This window comes from Protopterus annectens, chromosome 2.part2 (genome assembly GCF_019279795.1).
Source record: "Protopterus annectens isolate FY-2018-M chromosome 2.part2, PAN1.0, whole genome shotgun sequence".
Classification (NCBI taxonomy): Eukaryota; Metazoa; Chordata; order Ceratodontiformes; family Protopteridae; genus Protopterus; species Protopterus annectens.
This window is the reverse complement of record NC_056730.1, coordinates 952,572,636-952,592,294: the sequence shown is the minus strand read 5'-3', so window position 1 is coordinate 952,592,294 and position 19,659 is coordinate 952,572,636.

Here is a 19,659-nt window from a genome sequence, read left to right as displayed (position 1 = left end):
AAGTGCAGGAAAAACAAAGTAAGCATTTAACATTCATTGTTACTTTCTTTCTAACAACTAGGAAAATATGTATATGTAACAAGTGTAGCTATCACCCACTTATGCACATCTCTTTTTAGAGCCATTCTTATAAAGAGCTACTTTAAAAGAGTACTTTAAACTGTTTTAAAGTAGCTCTTAATGGCTCTAAAAAGAGATGTGCATAAGTGGGTGATAGCTACACTTGTTACATATACATATTTTCCTAGTTGTTAGAAAGAAAGTAACAATGAATGTTAAATGCTTACTTTGTTTTTCCTGCACTTGTGAATGAATAAGGTTGGCAGGGTCTTGAGAACAGTATTTGCATATTTGATTGTTTAAGTGATAAATTGAAAACCTAATGAGTTAAGTTCCCACCTATTTTACTTTAAAATAGAGAGTTTTGGTTTTAAAAGTTATCTGATGAAGCATAGTTGTATCTATGCGAAAGCGCTTATCAACTTTTTTGTTACATGGAATAAAGATACAAAGTTTGAAATCTACTTTTGCATCAAGGACTAAGGAGTTTTATTTCAAAGCTTATCGTGGTGAGACCAGTTTCTTCTTTTTGTGTTGTTCTATAACAATATAATAACACCTATGAATGAAAAATTGTGCTGTGATGTAATTTATATATATATATATATATATATATAATTAACTTCAGCATTTGAAATGGTCATACACAAAACACTGATCAATAAATTAGAACAGCTAGGTACTGATGTACTCTTGATAAGATGGATAGCTGCATGGCTTACAAATAGGACATGGCAAGTATCACACACCAGCTGGACAGGTGTAATTCTTGGTTATAGTCAGGGTATCCCACGGGGCTCTGTCCTAGGTCTTTACTTGTTTAGACTGTATCTTTTAGACCTAACATTTTATCTGAGGTATTCTACAGTCTATATGCAGACGACCTGAAGTTTGGTAAACTGATTACGTGTTACACATAAGGCATGTCTGCAAAATAACTTGACTAAATTGACTATATGGGCACAGGAGGATAACATGCTGATAAATACATTAAAAACTAAACATATGAGATTTGGTAGGCATAAATTGAAAGGTGAATAGTTAATACAGAACACAGAGATTGAAACTGTAGACTCATTTAAGAACCAGGGTATATGGGTAGATTCAGCTATGAGTTTTTTTTCTAATCATATCAACCAATTGGTTAATAATAGTTATAGAGATATAGGTTATATAAAACATTTATAAAGTCTAGGAAATCTAAAATTATGAAGTTATTGTTAGTTTCATTAGACCCAAACTTGAGTATGAAATAACAATAGGGAAACTGTATAAGAAAACAAGCATGAGTAAACTGGAAAGAGTACAGCAGAAATATACCAAGGGCACTCATGGATGTGAGCATTTAAGTTATTATGAAAGACTAAATTATCTGAATTTGTACATTGCATCTTACAGAAATCTAAGAGGAGATCTTATTCGGGTATATAGGGCATTTAGAGACAATTACCTCTGTTATGTTATCAAAAAGTATTAGAGAGTCATCAGACAACCTATGTAGAAGATTCTATAGGAATGAGAAGTGTACTAATTGGTTCTCTGACAGAGATGCATGGAACAGACTACCAAATTACATTAACGCAAGTACTAGTTTAGATATTTTTTAGAACAGCCTGGACATTATTATGGGAACAAGCGTTTTGGTATATTGGGAAGTTAGAAGAGCATTAATGCCCATGCTTGAAATATTTGTATGCATGTATATGTACACTGCATATGCAATATATATGGGACTGGAAGTTTTAGGGGACTAGACAAAGGAATCAAGTAAAATAACCGATATGGCTGAAGATACGGGAAGGATATATAGATTCTGTACTTTTAGAGTATTGAGCAACCATATATATCATTGCTTTGGGCCCTGTTACTTTGCTTGCAGGGCCAGATATTAAATTAACTACTCTATTAAATTCTTATAGTTATATAATATTTGAGAAGTTTAGAAAATGCATTTTGTGTGTGTGTGTGTGTGTGTGTGTGTGTGTGTGTGTGTGTGTGTGTGTGTGTGTGTGTGTGTGTGTGTATGCACACACACACACACACACACACACACATAAACAAATAAATCATAGTTAAAGAGGTGTTGCCATATAGAGATTTCAGGAACATTATTACTCAATAGTACTCTTTACGCATACTTAAATTTCTCATTAACCACACCTCTATGTGATTTACTATTTGTATTTACCTTGTCTTTTTAAGTTTTACAAGTTATTAACTGCATGTTTTGGTAATACCTGTATTTGTTAAAATATTACCCTGAAAGCCTTTAGCCTGAGGAAAAAGTATGTTATTTGTTTTCTTGCAAGAAATAAAATGTGTGTGTGTGTGTGTGTGTGTGTGTGTGTGTGTGTGTGTGTGTGTGTGTGTGTGTGTGTGTGTGTGTGTTTGTGAGAGTGTTTTTGTGAGTCTGTGTGTCTATTACACATAATTCACGTACTGCAATTCTTATACTATATTTCAATAGGTAGTTAATTGAGGATGGAGCCAAGGACAGCTTCCAGACTATAGACCCTACCCAGAGAATAAACAGAAAGACCTGAGTAGTAAACCAAATTCTTGTGTTACTGGCCCACAACATGTATACAGCTTAAATGTGGAATTTAAACTGTAGCTCATATATTAATATTATTACATTGGAACTCTTCAATTATAGCCAGCAATATAATAAGTATACATGTCTCTTGACACATTTTTCTTCATTGTTGGCTCACTTGTACCTTTCTAATTTAATTTATATGTTTGCTGATGAGATGCTTTCTGACTTTAAGTTGAGTAACTATTACAACTAAAAATTAATTTGTATAAAATGGCTTAAATGTTGGATGACTGGCTAAGTCCATGCCGGTAATGACTAAACCAATGAAGAATTTAATTGTGCCCAACAGATGCAGTTTATATATATGTAACTAATGACCTTATACACAGTGTATGCAAATAATATATAAAATACATGATATATTTTTTTGTATGACAAAATCCAGCAGTTTACAAACTTGTTGTACTGTCCTGTCCACATTACAAAGTTTATTGTGCTTTGTTACCTAGTTAGGCAGAACAGTACAACACTATAAACAAACTGAGCATGCGCTGGACTCCACACCAGTATGACTAGAAGCAGAGGTACCAACAGAAATAAATACTAACTGGAACCATGGGGTAGGGGGATGAATCTCTGACTACAATCCAGTTGAATGGTTTGAACAGTAGCCCAAATACTGGAGGATATGAAAAGAGGAAGGAGAAAAAAATGAATGGATAATGTCTGCTTACATCTATCAGGGGGTGAGGGAAAGGGCTGTGTGCTGGACAGGTATGTATTATCATGCGGACAGTGTGTACCAGAGAACATGGCAAAGTGCACACTAAGCAGCAGAGGGATGGGACCACAGAGGAGCCCATACATAATCATGAAATCAGGGCATATCTTTGTGCTGCCCACTGCACACACACACCTGAAATGATGGGACATTCGGTATCAAGCTAAGACTAAGTGCAGAGTGGTTAAGGCCCTATACTGCCTACTGCAGTATGATGGTTTCTCCCCAGGCAGGGGATACTTACCCCTATAGACCAATGGGGAATGAATGGGTTGATTGGATGAATGGGGAGAAGAGTTGATTGTTAGCATAAAGCATCAGAAAAGACAAAAAATACCACTCTAAAACATTAGCAATTCTGCTTCATGTTTTGTATTCAGAATCTGTTGAGAATGCACTTTTACACTTAAAATAGTTAGAAACAAATGAAGAAACCAGTGAAGTTACACGGAAGCAACTTCAGTAACTAAAAAAATATCTCTTCTTCCATTCTTCGTATCTACCCCAAACATTAAAATGTATAACATTCTAAAACTCCAAATTATACAAAACTAATACCTGTTTTTGACAATTATCAAGGAATTCTACTTCTCGAGGTCTTCTTCTTTTCCTGGTTAGGGGTCACCACAATGGATCATCTGTCCACTCATGATTGGCAGTGGAGTTTTACGGTGTTGAGTTGCCAGCCCAACCTTCAACAGAAGGCACACACACCTAGGGCCAATTCAGACTGTCCATTCCACCTAAAGCATGTTTTTGGGATGAAACCAGAGCACCTGGAAGAAACCCACATGACCACAGGGAGGACATGCAGACTCCACACAGAAGGCACCCTAGCCAAGGATCGAACCACAGAACCTCTTGCTGTGAGGTAGCAATGCTAACCGCTGCACCACCACAGCCACCCAAATTATACTTCTCAAGGTATTTACTAATAATAATGGCCTCACAAGCTTTGCTCTCAGGATCATATTATTCACATACACTCCTGAAAGTGTAATTTACTGGAAAACATTGTTAAACTGGCTATTCTGCTTTCTATATACATACATACAGCCATAAACATAAATACATACACACACACACACACACACACACACACACACACACACACACACACACACACACACACAAAACATATAACAGTCATAAAAATTCTCATAAGTCATACTTCACACAACAGTTAATAACATAAGCATGCACCACATGAATGGACATACTTTTTTGGATTTCTTTAGCATATATCGCACACTTTAGTAGATTCTTTGAGAGCATTTGTAATTACAATATTTTTTGTTTCAGTTCCTTGTTTCTTTTTCTTCACATCAGTCCAAGAATTTTTTTTTTGGGGAGATCTTTTCAATGTAGAAGAAGAAGATGTCCAGTCCATTTCTTCTGGAATTGTAATTATATTGTTGTTTTTGATGAAGGAAGATGCTTCTATATTATTGAAGGTCCTCATTTCATTTGAGTGGAAAATCTTCATTTTTGCAGGATATGTAACATGAGCTTTTATTTTATTTTGTTTAAGTAGTTTCACAAGTTGCCAGTTTTTTTTTTCCTCATGTCAAGGACTCTAGTAGAGTAGTCATTATCAAACCTAATTTGGTAATGTTCATATTTTAAAGGGCATTTCCTCCATGCTGATTTAAGTACAAGTTCTTTGTCCATGTATGATAAAAATTTTACTACAATTGATCTTGGAGAAGCAGCAGGTGAGGAAGGTATACGCTTTCCTATGGCTCTACGAGCCCTTTCTGTGCCACTGGATAAGCCTTCTTTTAAGTTCAAAATTTCAGGACGCCAGGAATTTAAGAATAAAATAATGCCCTCGCCTTCAGTTCTTTCTGTGACACCAAATATGCCGATGTTTGTTCGTCTTTCTCTATTCTCTAGGTCATCTATCTTGTTGATTAGCCGTTTGTTTTGCTGCAAAAGAAATTCACTTCGATTCTCCTCTTCTTTTAATCTCCCATCTATGTCACAAAGAGAAGTTTCAATATCCAATATTTTTGTTTGTTGCTATTGTAGTAATTCCTTGAAGACATCAGTTTGTTTTTGGCAATTTTCTCTTAGATTATCAAGATTGTCTTTAAATCCATTTTCAAGGATAGCTCTTGTAGTGTGGAAGACATTAACTTCACTTCTTTTCTCAAGGTGGTATCAGAGTGTGAGTTCTTTGAGCTAATCATTTCCACAAAGTAATAATAATCTCCAAATTGCTTTGACAGGAAAATATTGGTGAAATTATACCAAAGTTAGTATGCTGATGAAACAAAGGTCTATCAATAATATTTAGTTGTTTTTGTTCTATGAAAATAATTACTTCCCTGTTTTTAGATTTTTGTGAAGCTCTAAAAAGTGCTGCTATAAGTTAGCCATCCAGGCTCCGCCAATGGGCATACTTTTTTGTTGACCCATTTGTTAAAAACTTTCATCATTTCAGGAAATGCACGTGTGTGTGTGTGTGTGTGTGTGTGTGTGTGTGTGTGTGTGTGTGTGTGTGTGTGTGTGTGTGTGGCCTAAACCTAACCAAATTTAAACTAGATGAGGTGTCTTCTGAATGATTACAGTTTGGCAAGGTTGAATTCTCTCATCTCTATTTTCCATAGGAAATCACTACCGATGTGATTTCTTAGTGTGCACCAGCAGTCATTCATTTCTTTTGGGAGATTTCTCCCTTCTACATACTTAAGTTATTTCACTATGGAGGTGGTATATACAGCTTTGGGGGGGCTTGCCCCTCTGCAAAAAATGCCTGTCATTTCCATCCGGCTGTAACCTATTCAGGCTTAACTCAATGAGTCATCTTGAAATGCATTTTGTACTGTTAATTAAATGTGTTAGTAATAACATAAGCGCATTCCACTTCTCTGGGGATATTGCCCAGTGGTTCTCTTCTTATTTTATTTTCCAAATTTTGGTGTAGCTCTTGGTATAGCTCAGGGACTATTCTGACACTTGCTGATCTGTGTTTGATTGCCATAACTTCTGTACAACTGTGAAAGTGATCTACTTGGCACAAATCTCCTGGGCTATCCTTCAAAAAAATAATCTATTTCCTAATTCTGACATCATAAATAAGCTAATCCAGTCAAACAACAACCCTTTTGTAATTTGCTGGATTGGTAACTAGCTATCAAATAGAAAATAATCAGAATAAATAAATGGTATCTCCCCTCCCAAAAGCAAAATGTAACTGTAGATATCCCTAAGACTCTGTTCAACATCCTCAAATTCTTTGGAATATATTTCTCTGAAGTGTAGTCAAATACTAATAACCTTTGTCTAACTACATTCTCAGATAATTGGAAGATAGGGATCATCCTGAACTTCCCCTTGATTCACATATAGTCCAACAATACCTTGCTCACACTAATTATAGTCTTACCCTAAATACAAAAAACAATGCAACCTAGTTCCTTTGGTGTGTTAGGGCCCATGCACAGTATCATACAAATGGAATTCATGTTAAGATTGACACTGTGGTCCAAGATTTAGGAACTTAGACAGACAACCAGTTATCTTTAAAACAGCACATCTCCAGTACTGTCAGAAACTCTTTCTACCTCTGTTATCTCTTAATCAACATCCCTATCCATCCTAATTCCCCTTTACCCTTCCTTTGTTTCACTAAAAGCAGATCATTTAAGCAATCACAATTTGAGATCGTAGCCACTTAAATGGCTTCCAGCACTGTGCTAATGCTCAGCTGGCCAACAGAGCATTTATGGTACTGACTTATGGGGACACACACCGGCACCTCTTCCCCGGTGCTGAGAGTATCCATCAATAGCTTATGCCGAAGGTAGCTGTCTCCTTCAATTTGCCCTGGCAATGGCTCTGACAATGCTCCATTTGACGTATAGACACTAAACACATCTCCCAACCAGAAAATTCCCACTGCTTTATACCCAAAAGAATCCAAGCTTTAAATAAGGCAGTTAGAGCAGGGGGTTAAGGCTCTGAGCTGTTAAGCTGCTTCCTGTAGCCCTTCATACAGGGAATGATTCTCTTTACCTTCATTTGCCCCTGTGTGACTCTAAGCAAGTTACTTAATAAGAGAATGCTCCTGGGTCACCCCTGAAAAGGGATACCTGTGTCAACTAGAATTTCCAGTTAACAAATATATAAAAAAAATAATTATTCCTATTTAGCTAGACTAAAACCCTGTCTGCATTTTCTGTGCCCTACAGACTCCTATGAGCTGAGCTGTACCCCACATTCTGAAGTATGTCAAACTCTGCTCTATGTGAGCTCATTTTCCTAGAAAATAAATGTATATCATTAAATACACACACACACACACACACACACACACACACACACACACACACACACACACACACACAAACACGTGCCAGCACACATGCATACACTTTAAACCCAATCCAAAGACTGAATTTTATGCCAAAATATCAACAAGTACCAATTTAGGGTTAAATTCACCTAGCACCTCCCTCACCTATGGAACAAACCTTCCCCGTTTATTAAACAGCGGTACTCAAATGTCAATCAGATGAATGGATGGGCGCTCATAAATCCATCTCAGGAGTCACCGACTACAAACATCTTACTATGTCGAACTAGACATCACATCTCAGTACTCTCCATTCCTTCTGTGCGTCTCATTTCCTTCCTTCCTTTCCTTCAGTTTTTCCCTATTCCCTTTTATAGCATAATCCAAGATGAAAATAGTCTGTTTATATCTCCCAAATTCACTCTACTGCCTACCATCATGTTCTGAACTATAAGCTCACTTGCAAGCATTTAGCTCACTTTCACAGGCTTTACTTCTGTGTCAGTGCTGCTGAAGCCTACCGTGATTGACAGATCACTGGTATAGTATAAAGCTATGAACATATGAAGTCTTATTTCTCCAGGTATATTACAGTTATTATGCAATAATATTGTCTAAAACATTAAGAAAAATAAAATGTCACATTGTTCAAAACCACTGACTTACAAGAGATGCAAGAGTAAATGAATTACAGATGAACTTGACAGAATCGCTGTGCACCAAAATCTGAACTGTGTACTATGGCTTACCTGCAAGGATGTGCCTACAATCTGTGTTGCTAATTTTTTTTTTTTTTTTTTTCAAATCATGTAGTGTGCAGCTTCTGAAATTGATAGTGTTTGAAATGTTTAGCACTGTTCCCAAAATAATAAATGCAGTCCACAGTTTGGACTGCATGCAGACTTTAAAGAGAAGCGTACCCTCCAGTATATTTAACCTTATACAGGAGTTATTTTTTCTTCCAATGTTATCATATAGATATTGTTCTCCCAGAAACCATTCAATATCTTTCATTTGTTCAATTCTTTTTTTTTTTTTTTTGGGGGGGGGGGCAAGGGAGCCCGCAGGATTTTTTGCAGGGGGGTGCAAACCCAGAGCCCCACCCACATAGCTCACTCCGCCCCCTGCCAACACAGCCCCGCCCGAGTCCACCCACCCAAGCCCCGCCCACATGGCCATTCCAGTGTCCCATTACTTGGCTATTTCTCCCCATTTACTGTAGACACTGTTAAAATCTGTGTGCATACTGTTTTATGCTTTAGTTCTACAATGATTACAGGCAGTTGGATTTAATTTACAACTTTTATTTCAAACATTATAGCCCAAACACTGAGACGTTTACTAAACCTAAACAAAGCAATAGTCTTACAATGAAAACAGACTTGGCATTAAAGCTTCTCTACTTTTGAAACTCACATTCAATGAAACAGCATTGAAACCCACATTCAAAGAAAATGCATCTGGCCAGTGGCAGGTTAAGTTTACCTTTGGACTGTTTTCAAACCATAGGCCCTTGCACACATTTTTTAGACCCATGCAAACATTCTTTGATTTTCCTTACTGATTGTATTAATTATAATATATAAATTGAATTATATCCCTTGTATAATAAAGCACCACTTGTTAGTGTGTTTTAAATTTATAGTTTTGAACATTTTTCCACTAAGCAATGAAAAAAAAAACAAACCAATAATGACAAACTGCCCAATTCAGAACATTTCAGCCATAAAAGGCCACTCAAATGTCTGCCATTACAATCCACCAATATCAGTCAATATACACACAGTCTGAAAAGGCAGTTTTCTCCTTACTTCCAGAGCACTGAAATGCCTCACTATTCAGCTCCAATCTCTCTCACACTCAATAGAAATCTACAGAGAAAATGTAGTGGTGAAAGCTTATGTTGTTGGAGACGCAACATAGGGAAAGTAGCCCAATTTAAAAGAGTAGTGTGTGTCCTGGACTAGACAACCACAGATCTGCTTATCAACTTCTGAAAAGTCTCCAGACCAAATATGCATCTTGCCTACAAACTCTCCTAACTGTGCACCACTGCTGAAATTGTGAAATATAACTGTTTAGCATCAAATGTCACTGTCCCAGGATTCAGAATCAACTCCAACCCACCAGCACCTGCATCCATTAAGAAACTGCATAGCCTATTTTCTAAAGTCACACATACCCGTTCACTGCAAAATCAAGTCATAGTATTTAAAGCCAATCTGATTAGTCCGTAATGCAATTTTTAAAAAACCACGCACCTTAGCTTCACCATCTCCTGTTCATTGCTCTGCACATCTGTCCTTCCACCATGCCATGTATGGTTACTCTGCAAATGGTTTTCCTTAACCTCATTACGCAAGCTAAACATTAGTCTTGCCTCTCAACTGTCCACATTTTTGCAGAATGTCCAGATTTTGCCTCATTTTTCATCTAGTCCTCATAAAATTTGGGATTTTGTGGACTTTCGTGGCAAGTTAGTGAGAACTGAATTCACTAAATGACAGACACTTGAGTTTCAGACTTCATTTTTTTTCTAAAAATGCATGCCAACACCTTTTATTCTAGCAACGTTTTAAGTTTATGACAGCAATTTTTAAAATCTGTCCTAATTTGGGGGGCTTTGCATCACATTTTTGGCTGTCAGTTTTTTTGTGCCAAGAGGTCGAGAGGTATATTATGACATCCAAATAAAAATTTGAATCCCTTGTTAGTTCTATAGAAGGGAAACAATTTACTCCAGGACTGTCTCCTATACTAATGGACACAGATGCAACTCAAATGTTTTATCCGTGCATGGTTCCCCTCAAATTATCTATGGTATGAAACCAGTTATTCACTATAAGTAATATATTACTTAACCATGGGACTGAGAAGGCCAAACACCAAAACTGATAAGTTAATTCAAGCACCGAAAAGGAAACTTGAGAGGTTTAAAATGGCCCACAAGGGCAGCTAGCCTTGTAGTTCCCTAAGGACCTATCATACTGGTGCTGATTTGTACCCTTGTTAATAGCGAGTCCAAAACTATTTAGATCTGGTGCACTTCTGTAAGATTATATTCTTGTCTCAAATATACTCAAAAAAACTTATAACCAGGTAGTATCCATCTTTAAATTAATAACACAGCACAAATAAAGTGAATGAAGTTTGTAAAAACAGCCAAGAAAAAAGTTCCTGTGGAGCTTTACATCACCAGAGTGTTATGCCATACAAACTTATTAACAACTGATTTTACAAGCTACCGGACAGCTAGACACCACTAGTGTTTAATGAACTAGCAAAAAAAACTTGCTAATTAAGAGCACAGCAGCAACATAATACCAAGTACTTCAAAGTCTAGCTCTACCAGTTCTATACCAGCAAGCACTGGTTTTCACTATAACAACCTATTAAACAATACCCCAGTGCTGCCTCAGACAGACAGCAACACACAGCATGAACACAGAAAATACTTTGAGACAAAAGAAAACAACATGTCAGCCAGTTTGGAAAAACATTGGAGACTATGGAAAATGGTAAGGAATTGGTTTCAGACAACTACCCTCAGCAGACAAAAGGAGACAAAATGAGGGTGTGTCAAAACTCTGGAGTGGAGAAATACAGGACACTGAACTATGGGAACCTTACTGTCTCACCTGTTTCACTAAAAGACAATACATGCTCCCTCCCAAAATCACATTACAATAACCACTGTCATTACAGTCTTTTCTCCCTTACTCGGTAGGGCCAGTTAATAAGCATAGCTCCAACCTTTTATCTCCAAAATGTGGAAACATTCCTTCTAATGTGGAACACTTAGAGTACTAGCAACTTAAATAGAAAAGTCACAAAATGATTAAAATGTACCTTTATAAACAAATGTTATTTTGAATGATTCAGCATTTACTATAGATATCAGTTAATTCTTGGCAACGAATCTGCAACAATCCCTTTCAAATAGAATGTAGAACAGTGAGGTACATGGAGTTAAGACTCCAAATAAGTAACATTCCTTATAATGAGGTACACTTTAGAAGTATGATCTTATTAGTAAGCAGAAAGGCCAGTAAAAAGCAACTTCTACTACCTTTTTCACAGGACACCCTTCCTATACCAAACATTCTCTCCACTACATGTAGCATCATGAGGTCAAGATCTACACTTGTTTTTAAGCTTACAAACTAAGTTGTTATTCTCAGACTCTGTCTGTGGTCAACTATGAAAATATTACAAATAACTCACTAGTACGGAGAGAATAAGGCATACAAGTGCACTGCTACAGATTACACGCCTCCATGCTTGGCCGGACAAAATAAAAACTTTAGCTTTCCCAAAAATATTGATATAACCGCACAAATCCCTTCATGTACGCACAAACATACTAAAAGTATTCTTTAGTCAAACTATATTACTTTACTCGTCAATTAAGAGGAAACTGTTAAATAATCCTAATCGCGTCATGTCAAAAGTAAAACAGACCTCTCAGCAGTTTAAGTAAAATGGACCTCTCAGCAGATTAAAAGTAAAACGGACCTCTCAGTACTTTAAAAGTAAAACCGACCTCTCAGCAGCTGAAAAATAAAACGGACCTCTCACCTTCCAGCACATAAATGGAGCCTTGGGGGGAAAATCTCTTCTTACTGCAGCAGGCTTGATGTGGAATCCATTTCCGCACACTTTGTGTTTAAATTTTAACGTTAGCGTGCAATGCACGGATGGGTCCGCCTATTAGGTCTTTCAGCTGTAAAAGTGGAGGGAGCATTCCCTTCCCCTCACTCTATGGTTCCGGCGTCTATGGGGACCAGCAAGCTAAGGGACCATTCTTAAAGAAGAACTCCCTTAATTTTTTTTTTTTTTTGTTATTAAAAGAAAATTAATCTCCCGCCCGTTCCAGGGGGGTGCAAGTGCACCCCCTTGCACCTGCCTGCGGGCGCCCTTGGGGGGGGGGCATATTCTCCTGTCACAGATCAATAAGGTCCTATATTGTTTCCTATTCAAATTCCACGTTGTTTCATTAAATGAAGTTGTCTTAGCCTGCATCAATGATAGCTCCCAACCAGTCAGGGACAAATCTCAACAGAATCAGGGACAAATCCACAAATAATCAGGTACAATCATGGACACTTTTAAAATATTAGTACTATTAACTTGAGAGACTGACAGAATAAGAGAATGTGGATTAATATACAGTTTCTGAAGTAAAATAAATCTATAACTCTTAATTATTGTCATGATTTATTAAGTACAATTCACCACCTTTTATCCAAAGTCATCGATTGTAGGAGGGATTAAGAGGGACAGAGCTAAAATTTGATTCAAAATTAGGGATGTCCCTTAAAATCAGGGACAGTTAAGAGGTATATGCTAGACAGAAAATGGTCTGTAGTTTTCACTGCTGGCTACCACTTACAGTTTTACATCCTCAGACTGTGTCTTGTTGAGATTAGAAAAATGAAACTCTTTTCCACAGAGTTTGGTTGTTAGAGAATGAATTGCACTGTCTGAGCACTACATAAACAAATTAGTAAACACACATTGTTGACCAGCAAAGTGTCACTATTATCCATGTAACCTCAAAATTAAGCACAGTAATTTTCCTTATTAGGGCTTTGAAATGATAACTGTTAATCATTCATCAATAAACAGAGTTGACAACTTTCACACCTACCAAGCCTGTTAGGAAGTGAGAGTCTGAAATTTGTTAAAGGACTAAAGGACTACAGTTTTGAACACTCAAAAAAATTGCTTTTTTCAGTTATTTTGTATGGAGGATAAGGTAAAGTAACTGTGACATCATTAGAAGCTTTTGATGCATTGACTCTACCTTCATAGATCATCAAAAAAGCCAATGACTCAATCACAAACACCATCGCTATGTAAATAAACGGAGGGGGGACCCTTCATTTAAATTGTCCAGTCTATGGTATGCTATGCAGACCCCAATGCCACATATGGCAGGAGGACAAAAAGCACCCTGACAACTTGGGTAAGTCAAGAAGCAGCTAATAAAATGCAAAGAACTGTTAGAAAAATAGATTATAATAATTTAAAAAAAAAGGTTATGTTAGAACTGAAACTTTCAATAACTTTTATTGCTTAAGGAGACACCTATGTACAGTAAATATTGATATTATTTGGTAGTAAGAAATCTTGTTTTATAGCTATATGTTGTTTTCAATGTTTTATAATATTGTATAGTGTTAATTGGATTTTATAAAAATGTTCCATAAAAATAAGTATTAAAAAGAACCAGCTAATTACAACGTCCAGTATAGGAAGTTCTTTACAGCATTACTCGTTGGAGATTTCTCTAGTCAAAGACCAGTGTGTGCGTGGAGGGGGGGGGGGGCGGCTTTTTTCAAACCTGCTCATCATACGGGGAAAAAAACGTGACCAATGTCCAATTCACCCGTCATAGCAGAAATAACTTATACATGTAAAGTTTTAGTTCTTATGAGTCATGACGCATTTCTTAAAAAGACTGAGAGCACAGGGAATGGGATGAGTTAAAGCAGGGAAAACACCATACTACCAAGTGGGCGAAAGGATCGGCTATTCTACGGATTTCCCCTGAAAGTATTTAATTTTACTATAGTCAAAATTTTTGTATATTAGGCAAACATAAATAAACAACTATTCTATCATGTCCGTAGGCGTCCATCTCTATATGAGGCTTCAGCCTCCTCAGCTTTGCACCAAAAAGGCCAGTGAAGACTCTCCAAGATGGGTAAAGCACCTTTACTAATAAGAAAGGCGCATTGCATTTAACTGTGCTTATGCAACTACTAAACAGGCTTTTTAATTATTATTCTGCCCAGACTATTTCCAGGTGATCCTCGGATTTTCGATTATTTTTGTTTTCGCTAAGGGCGCTTCGAATCTGACTTGTGACCACAAGGCCATCCTAAAAGATTATAATCATATCCTTCATGGCGTTATCAAGAGCGAGGCAAGTAGTTTAATGTGCCATTCTTACTTTCTGTAAATGACTGAAATTGATTTGCAGTTACTAGCTGTCAGTAATGAGATATTGTCAGAATCATGTTACAGCACTGTTAACGCAGGCATGCAAAGTTACCCAGTTACAGGTAAAAATCACCCCATCGAGGTGTTATCTGTGTTGAGTGGGGCTGGTCGGAGGGAATGCGGTTTCTCTGTACAGTTTCTTAGATCTACTGTTTATCTACCATCACCAGACCTCAATGACGTTTATTTTTTTTAATCTGAAAATGTTAACATAAGTATAGTTAGGCATTCATTTAAGTGACCATAGTTAGGCGAATTACATGTATACCTTATGTTGTGGACAGTTACTCCCTCTAAAACAACATCACTGACCACCAAATTCCAGGTCAACAAGCAAACAAAGCGGATTTTGAAGCAGGCATGTAGCCCGAAAATTACATTGTGTACTCACAAACTCTTGTTACTGCCCTCCCAACCCACCTGGCATTTACAAAATGGGCATATCTTTCAAAATGTTAGGGCCCCCCTTACAGTTGATAAATGTACACATCATTTTCAGTTTTCCCTCTAAAATTATAACTTTTTTTAATTAGCCCTTACAATAAGACGCAGTTCGGTTCGATTCTCACCTAGAGCGTCTTCTGCGTGGAGACATGCGTGAATGGGCGTACCTTTGTTTCGTTTCGTTGAAGGGTGTGCATCAGAGCTGGTAACTCAGCATGTAAAAATCAACTGCTACTCATTAGCGGACCAGAGTGCCGCAGTGGCGACCCTTAACCGGGTAAAGCCAAAAGAAAAGATGATACAACTGTAGACATAATATAGCCTGAAGAAACTATGTTTCTGAGTGATGCAAAGAAAAAATGTATTCTGTATACCCTCGTTATTGAAGTAATAGGTTTATAAATTCTAAATATATGTAAACAGATCAGTGATACATATGTATACCTATACGCACACATATATAATATCGGCGGAGAAAAGGTAAATCTGAGGCGAAAAATCATGGTTCTAAACCTATATCAGGTCATTCATTGCATTTTAGAGGAAATCTGCAAATCTCTCAGGACTCTGTGCAGTGAAGATGATAGTAGGTATTGTTCGGATTTGTTTTTCTTGTAAATTAGTTGAAAGTGCGATATTATAACAGTTGCTGTGCTGCATAAAATGATTTATCAGAGTTATGCTTTTGCAAAGATATATGATGTGTGTGTGTGTGTGTGTGTGTGTGTGTGTGTGTGTGTTTTAGGAACTGTTTGTAAGGTGTAAGGGCAAGTATTAACTAACTATTTGCTGCAGTTAGCAGGCAAACAGACAAAATATTTTTATCTAATATCAAGTCAATTATCTCCCATAGAATTGAACACAGTACTTTTTTCTGGGCATTCCAAAAAACTCAATGTCTGTATTTTAATAGCTAGTGAATTATTATGCTATCTCTTGAAGAAGAGAAAGATTGGAAAATTTATTTGAAGGTTTAAATGATCACTGGGGTATGAAATCTGACTATATATAAATATGTTCATTCGTTTTCCCACACAGCAAACTTTGTGGGTCTATGTTTAGCCATCAAATGGCATATTCATTGAACGGCCATTCAATGAGCACATATCAGCATTCAGCAAAAGGCCATATGATCGTACGAAATATCCTTGAATGATCATAGTTGGCCAACATACAGGAAACAGTTGGAACTACGTACTTAACAGTTACTTAGTGATAAGGAAATCTGCCATTTCCCCCATTGTAAACTGTACTGTAGTATCAGTAGTTTATGATTAATTAAAATTTTGTAATGAATAGTATAGTAGAAATCCTGAGAGGGGTTCTGTTAGTCTTTAGTTATGTTTTGTGGAATTACCTGATTTTTTGTCGTATTTCTTTTCATTAATTTTTTCAATGTATTACAAAAAACAGACAACAAGAATATGCAAAAAAACTTGAACTAGTTAACTGAGAATAAAGAAACCAAGCTAAAGAATTTACGGGGTACTTAAACAGAAAGTAACACATTCTTCAAATACAGTAATTGAATATAACATAAAATCCGGGTCCAGTTTAGGATAGGTCTATAGTAATTTGATGAAAACATCTTCAAAGCATTGTTCTCAATGAAAAAACTATTGACCAAATTCAGAAAGGCTGCAGCCGCCAGTGGTGGGCTATTACCACTCATGGTAGGATTCTTTCTGAATCCAAGATATGTGATGTATACCTATACCCTGGCTGTATATTTTTTCCTTCTATCATGACTCTTTAATTGCAGTGGCCAGCTTTCATTCAAGAATAGTTATAAGAAATTGTATAACTGTGATAATCAACTGTTGAGTTGTTCCTTAATGTGGCTAATGCTGTCATACTGATTGACACAAAGCTGAATTAAAAATTATTTGTTTTAAAACTATTTAGAGGTTTACATAACAGGATTTAAATGCACTTTTCCAGGCATGAGAAGAGACCTTAGTGAGTCTATTATGTTGTTATGCCACTATGGCATGCATTTAGAATGCATTAATGGTTGAAATACTGTGTCTTATAAGAGGTTAGCAGACATCCATGGAGCAAAATGTTACACAAACCCCAGAATGAAGCCCCTGGAATTTATAAAACAGAATTCTACCAACATAATGTGTGTTAAAATTGAATTCAATACATCACCTCATCTTCTGTTTTACATAATTGTGACAGTGATTTTGTAAGTTATAGAGTTGAGATAGAAGACATTTGAGTTTGAGAGAATAACAATTTTAGCAGTGTGTGTGTGTGTGTGTGTGTGTGTGTGTGTGTGTGTGTGTGTGTGTGTGTGTGTGTAAGACTGTATAAATATACGACTAGGAAGAAGCGTTGTATGTTTGATACATGCAAGACCCATTCCTTATGGAAATAATGAATGGGTTTCCAGTGAGAAAAGTGACAGATTGCTTTAATTACATAAAGAATAATACAAGAGGCAGCATCTGGGTACTCTACTACTAGATAAAACACCGAGAGTCCCCAAAACTCTGAAAAATTAAGCATTATCTTGCAAGTATGTCAGAAAAGTAGAAAACTCAGTTGCATATTAAAAGTATTTGGGTGCAAGCCCCCAGGTTCCTATTACTTGATCGAATGTTTAGGTTAGTGAATACCTAAACATCGATCTGAAAATAGCGAAAGCAAAAAACCGCAAATGGCTGATTTAACCCAGGGAAAGAATTCCCTTGGCTGTTATGCGGATTTTGTACTTTTCCCATTATTTTGGTTTAAATTTTTTTTTTGCGGCCGAGGGAATTCATTCCCTAAGTTAAATCAGCCATTTGCTGTTTTAATCTTTCGATATTATCAGGTCGACGTTTAGGTATTCGCTAACCTAAACTTTCGATCGGGTAATATAGACGCAAGCCCCCCCCCCTCCACCCACTGTCTAGGGGTAGCTGTAATTCCACATCCCCACTAGTTACGTATATTAACTTTGAGATCACTGTACCTTGGAGAAGGGGGATTCATCTGAAATACAGCAATTTCAGACTTAGTGTATCTGACCCCTGACTGTATTTAATTCCTCAGAGTTTTTGGTCTCACATTATTGGGTCTTGAAAATACAACAGGACCACAACATTTTTACACATATGTAGTTTGTCTCTGGTAGATGCTTTCTCTAAACTTTTTTCAGGTGATCTGGCCTCATTTAAATTTTCACCTGTAAGTCGGCAAAATCAGTTTTGGTTTGGTTATCACGAGGGCACCTTTTTACATTGTAAGTACTGAGTTCCTACCATCATGTAATAAGCTCTCATTCTACCAGCTGGGTAGATATGCAGTTCCTCAGAGTTTAGATTGTAGACTTTAATGATACACCACAGATGTTATGACTGGCAGAGCTTGAAAACTGCATGTCTTCCTTTTCAGGATGTTCTCCATTACCTTCAAAAACCCTGTCATTTTATAGGAGGCTGCTAGCTCCAAGCCAGATCCACTGTACTTAGTGAAGCATTAAGCTGTGAATTCATAAAACTGATGTAGTTATCATTAAAGCTTCCTTATATCCCTACAGGTTAACAAACTTAAACAGTAGTACAATCTTTTGTTATACCAAATTGATTAATTAATTTGCAGCTGTTTTGACTTGTTTATAAAAAGGCTTCACCCTAGTATCACTCACTACAGGGTTTATAGTTCATGTGCCTTTAGCCAGTCAGAAAGTAAGACTGTTCCTTCAGTCAGTGAAAGAATGAGCAATGCTTCAACAAATTTTATATTTACACATTTCTGGTAGAATTTATGGAATATTGTAAAAGTTGTACTATTCCATTATTCATACAGACAAATAACAGTTTTTAAGATTCTGTTAAGAGCAAATAATTGCTCCTACAAATCCCATCACTGTCTCTCTCTAAAACACCTAAACTGGCTTGAATTTCCCCACCAGCTTATTCTCTCTCAGCTCCAGATCATCCAGTCTATCCTATACCAGCCTTCCTACTGCCCGGCACTATCCCCTCTCATCTCCCATGATTCTCCCTCCAGACCTCTCCGAAGCTCTAACCAAGATAAGCACTTACCCCAAAAACTATATTCACCTTAATGACATAATATTTCTTTTTATACATCTTGAAAGAGCTTTGCTATACTCCTGATTATTGACACTGTATAACATTGTATTGCTACTTAATGCATTGTAATAATCTTGTAACATTGCTGTTTAATGCTAATTTATAATGAAAATTGTATATGTTGGAGATTTTCTGCCCGGACCTCTGCTGAAAAAGGGCTTTTCAGCTCAGTTGGACAAACCCAGTCAACAAATGTAAAACAAATAAATAAATAATAAATAAATAAATATTATAGCAATAATGCACTGTCATATGAGAATTGTGCTGAAACCTACAACCTCTGTTGTTTGGGTATGAGAGCAGAGACAAATAAACTGTAGCATCTTTAGTTGCAAAGTGGCTGATGCAGTTATTCTGAGAGTGAGTTGTGAGAGAGAGCCCTACTGTTTGTCATTGGCCAGTTGATGGGTGCACACAGCATTATCACTGAAAGATTGCT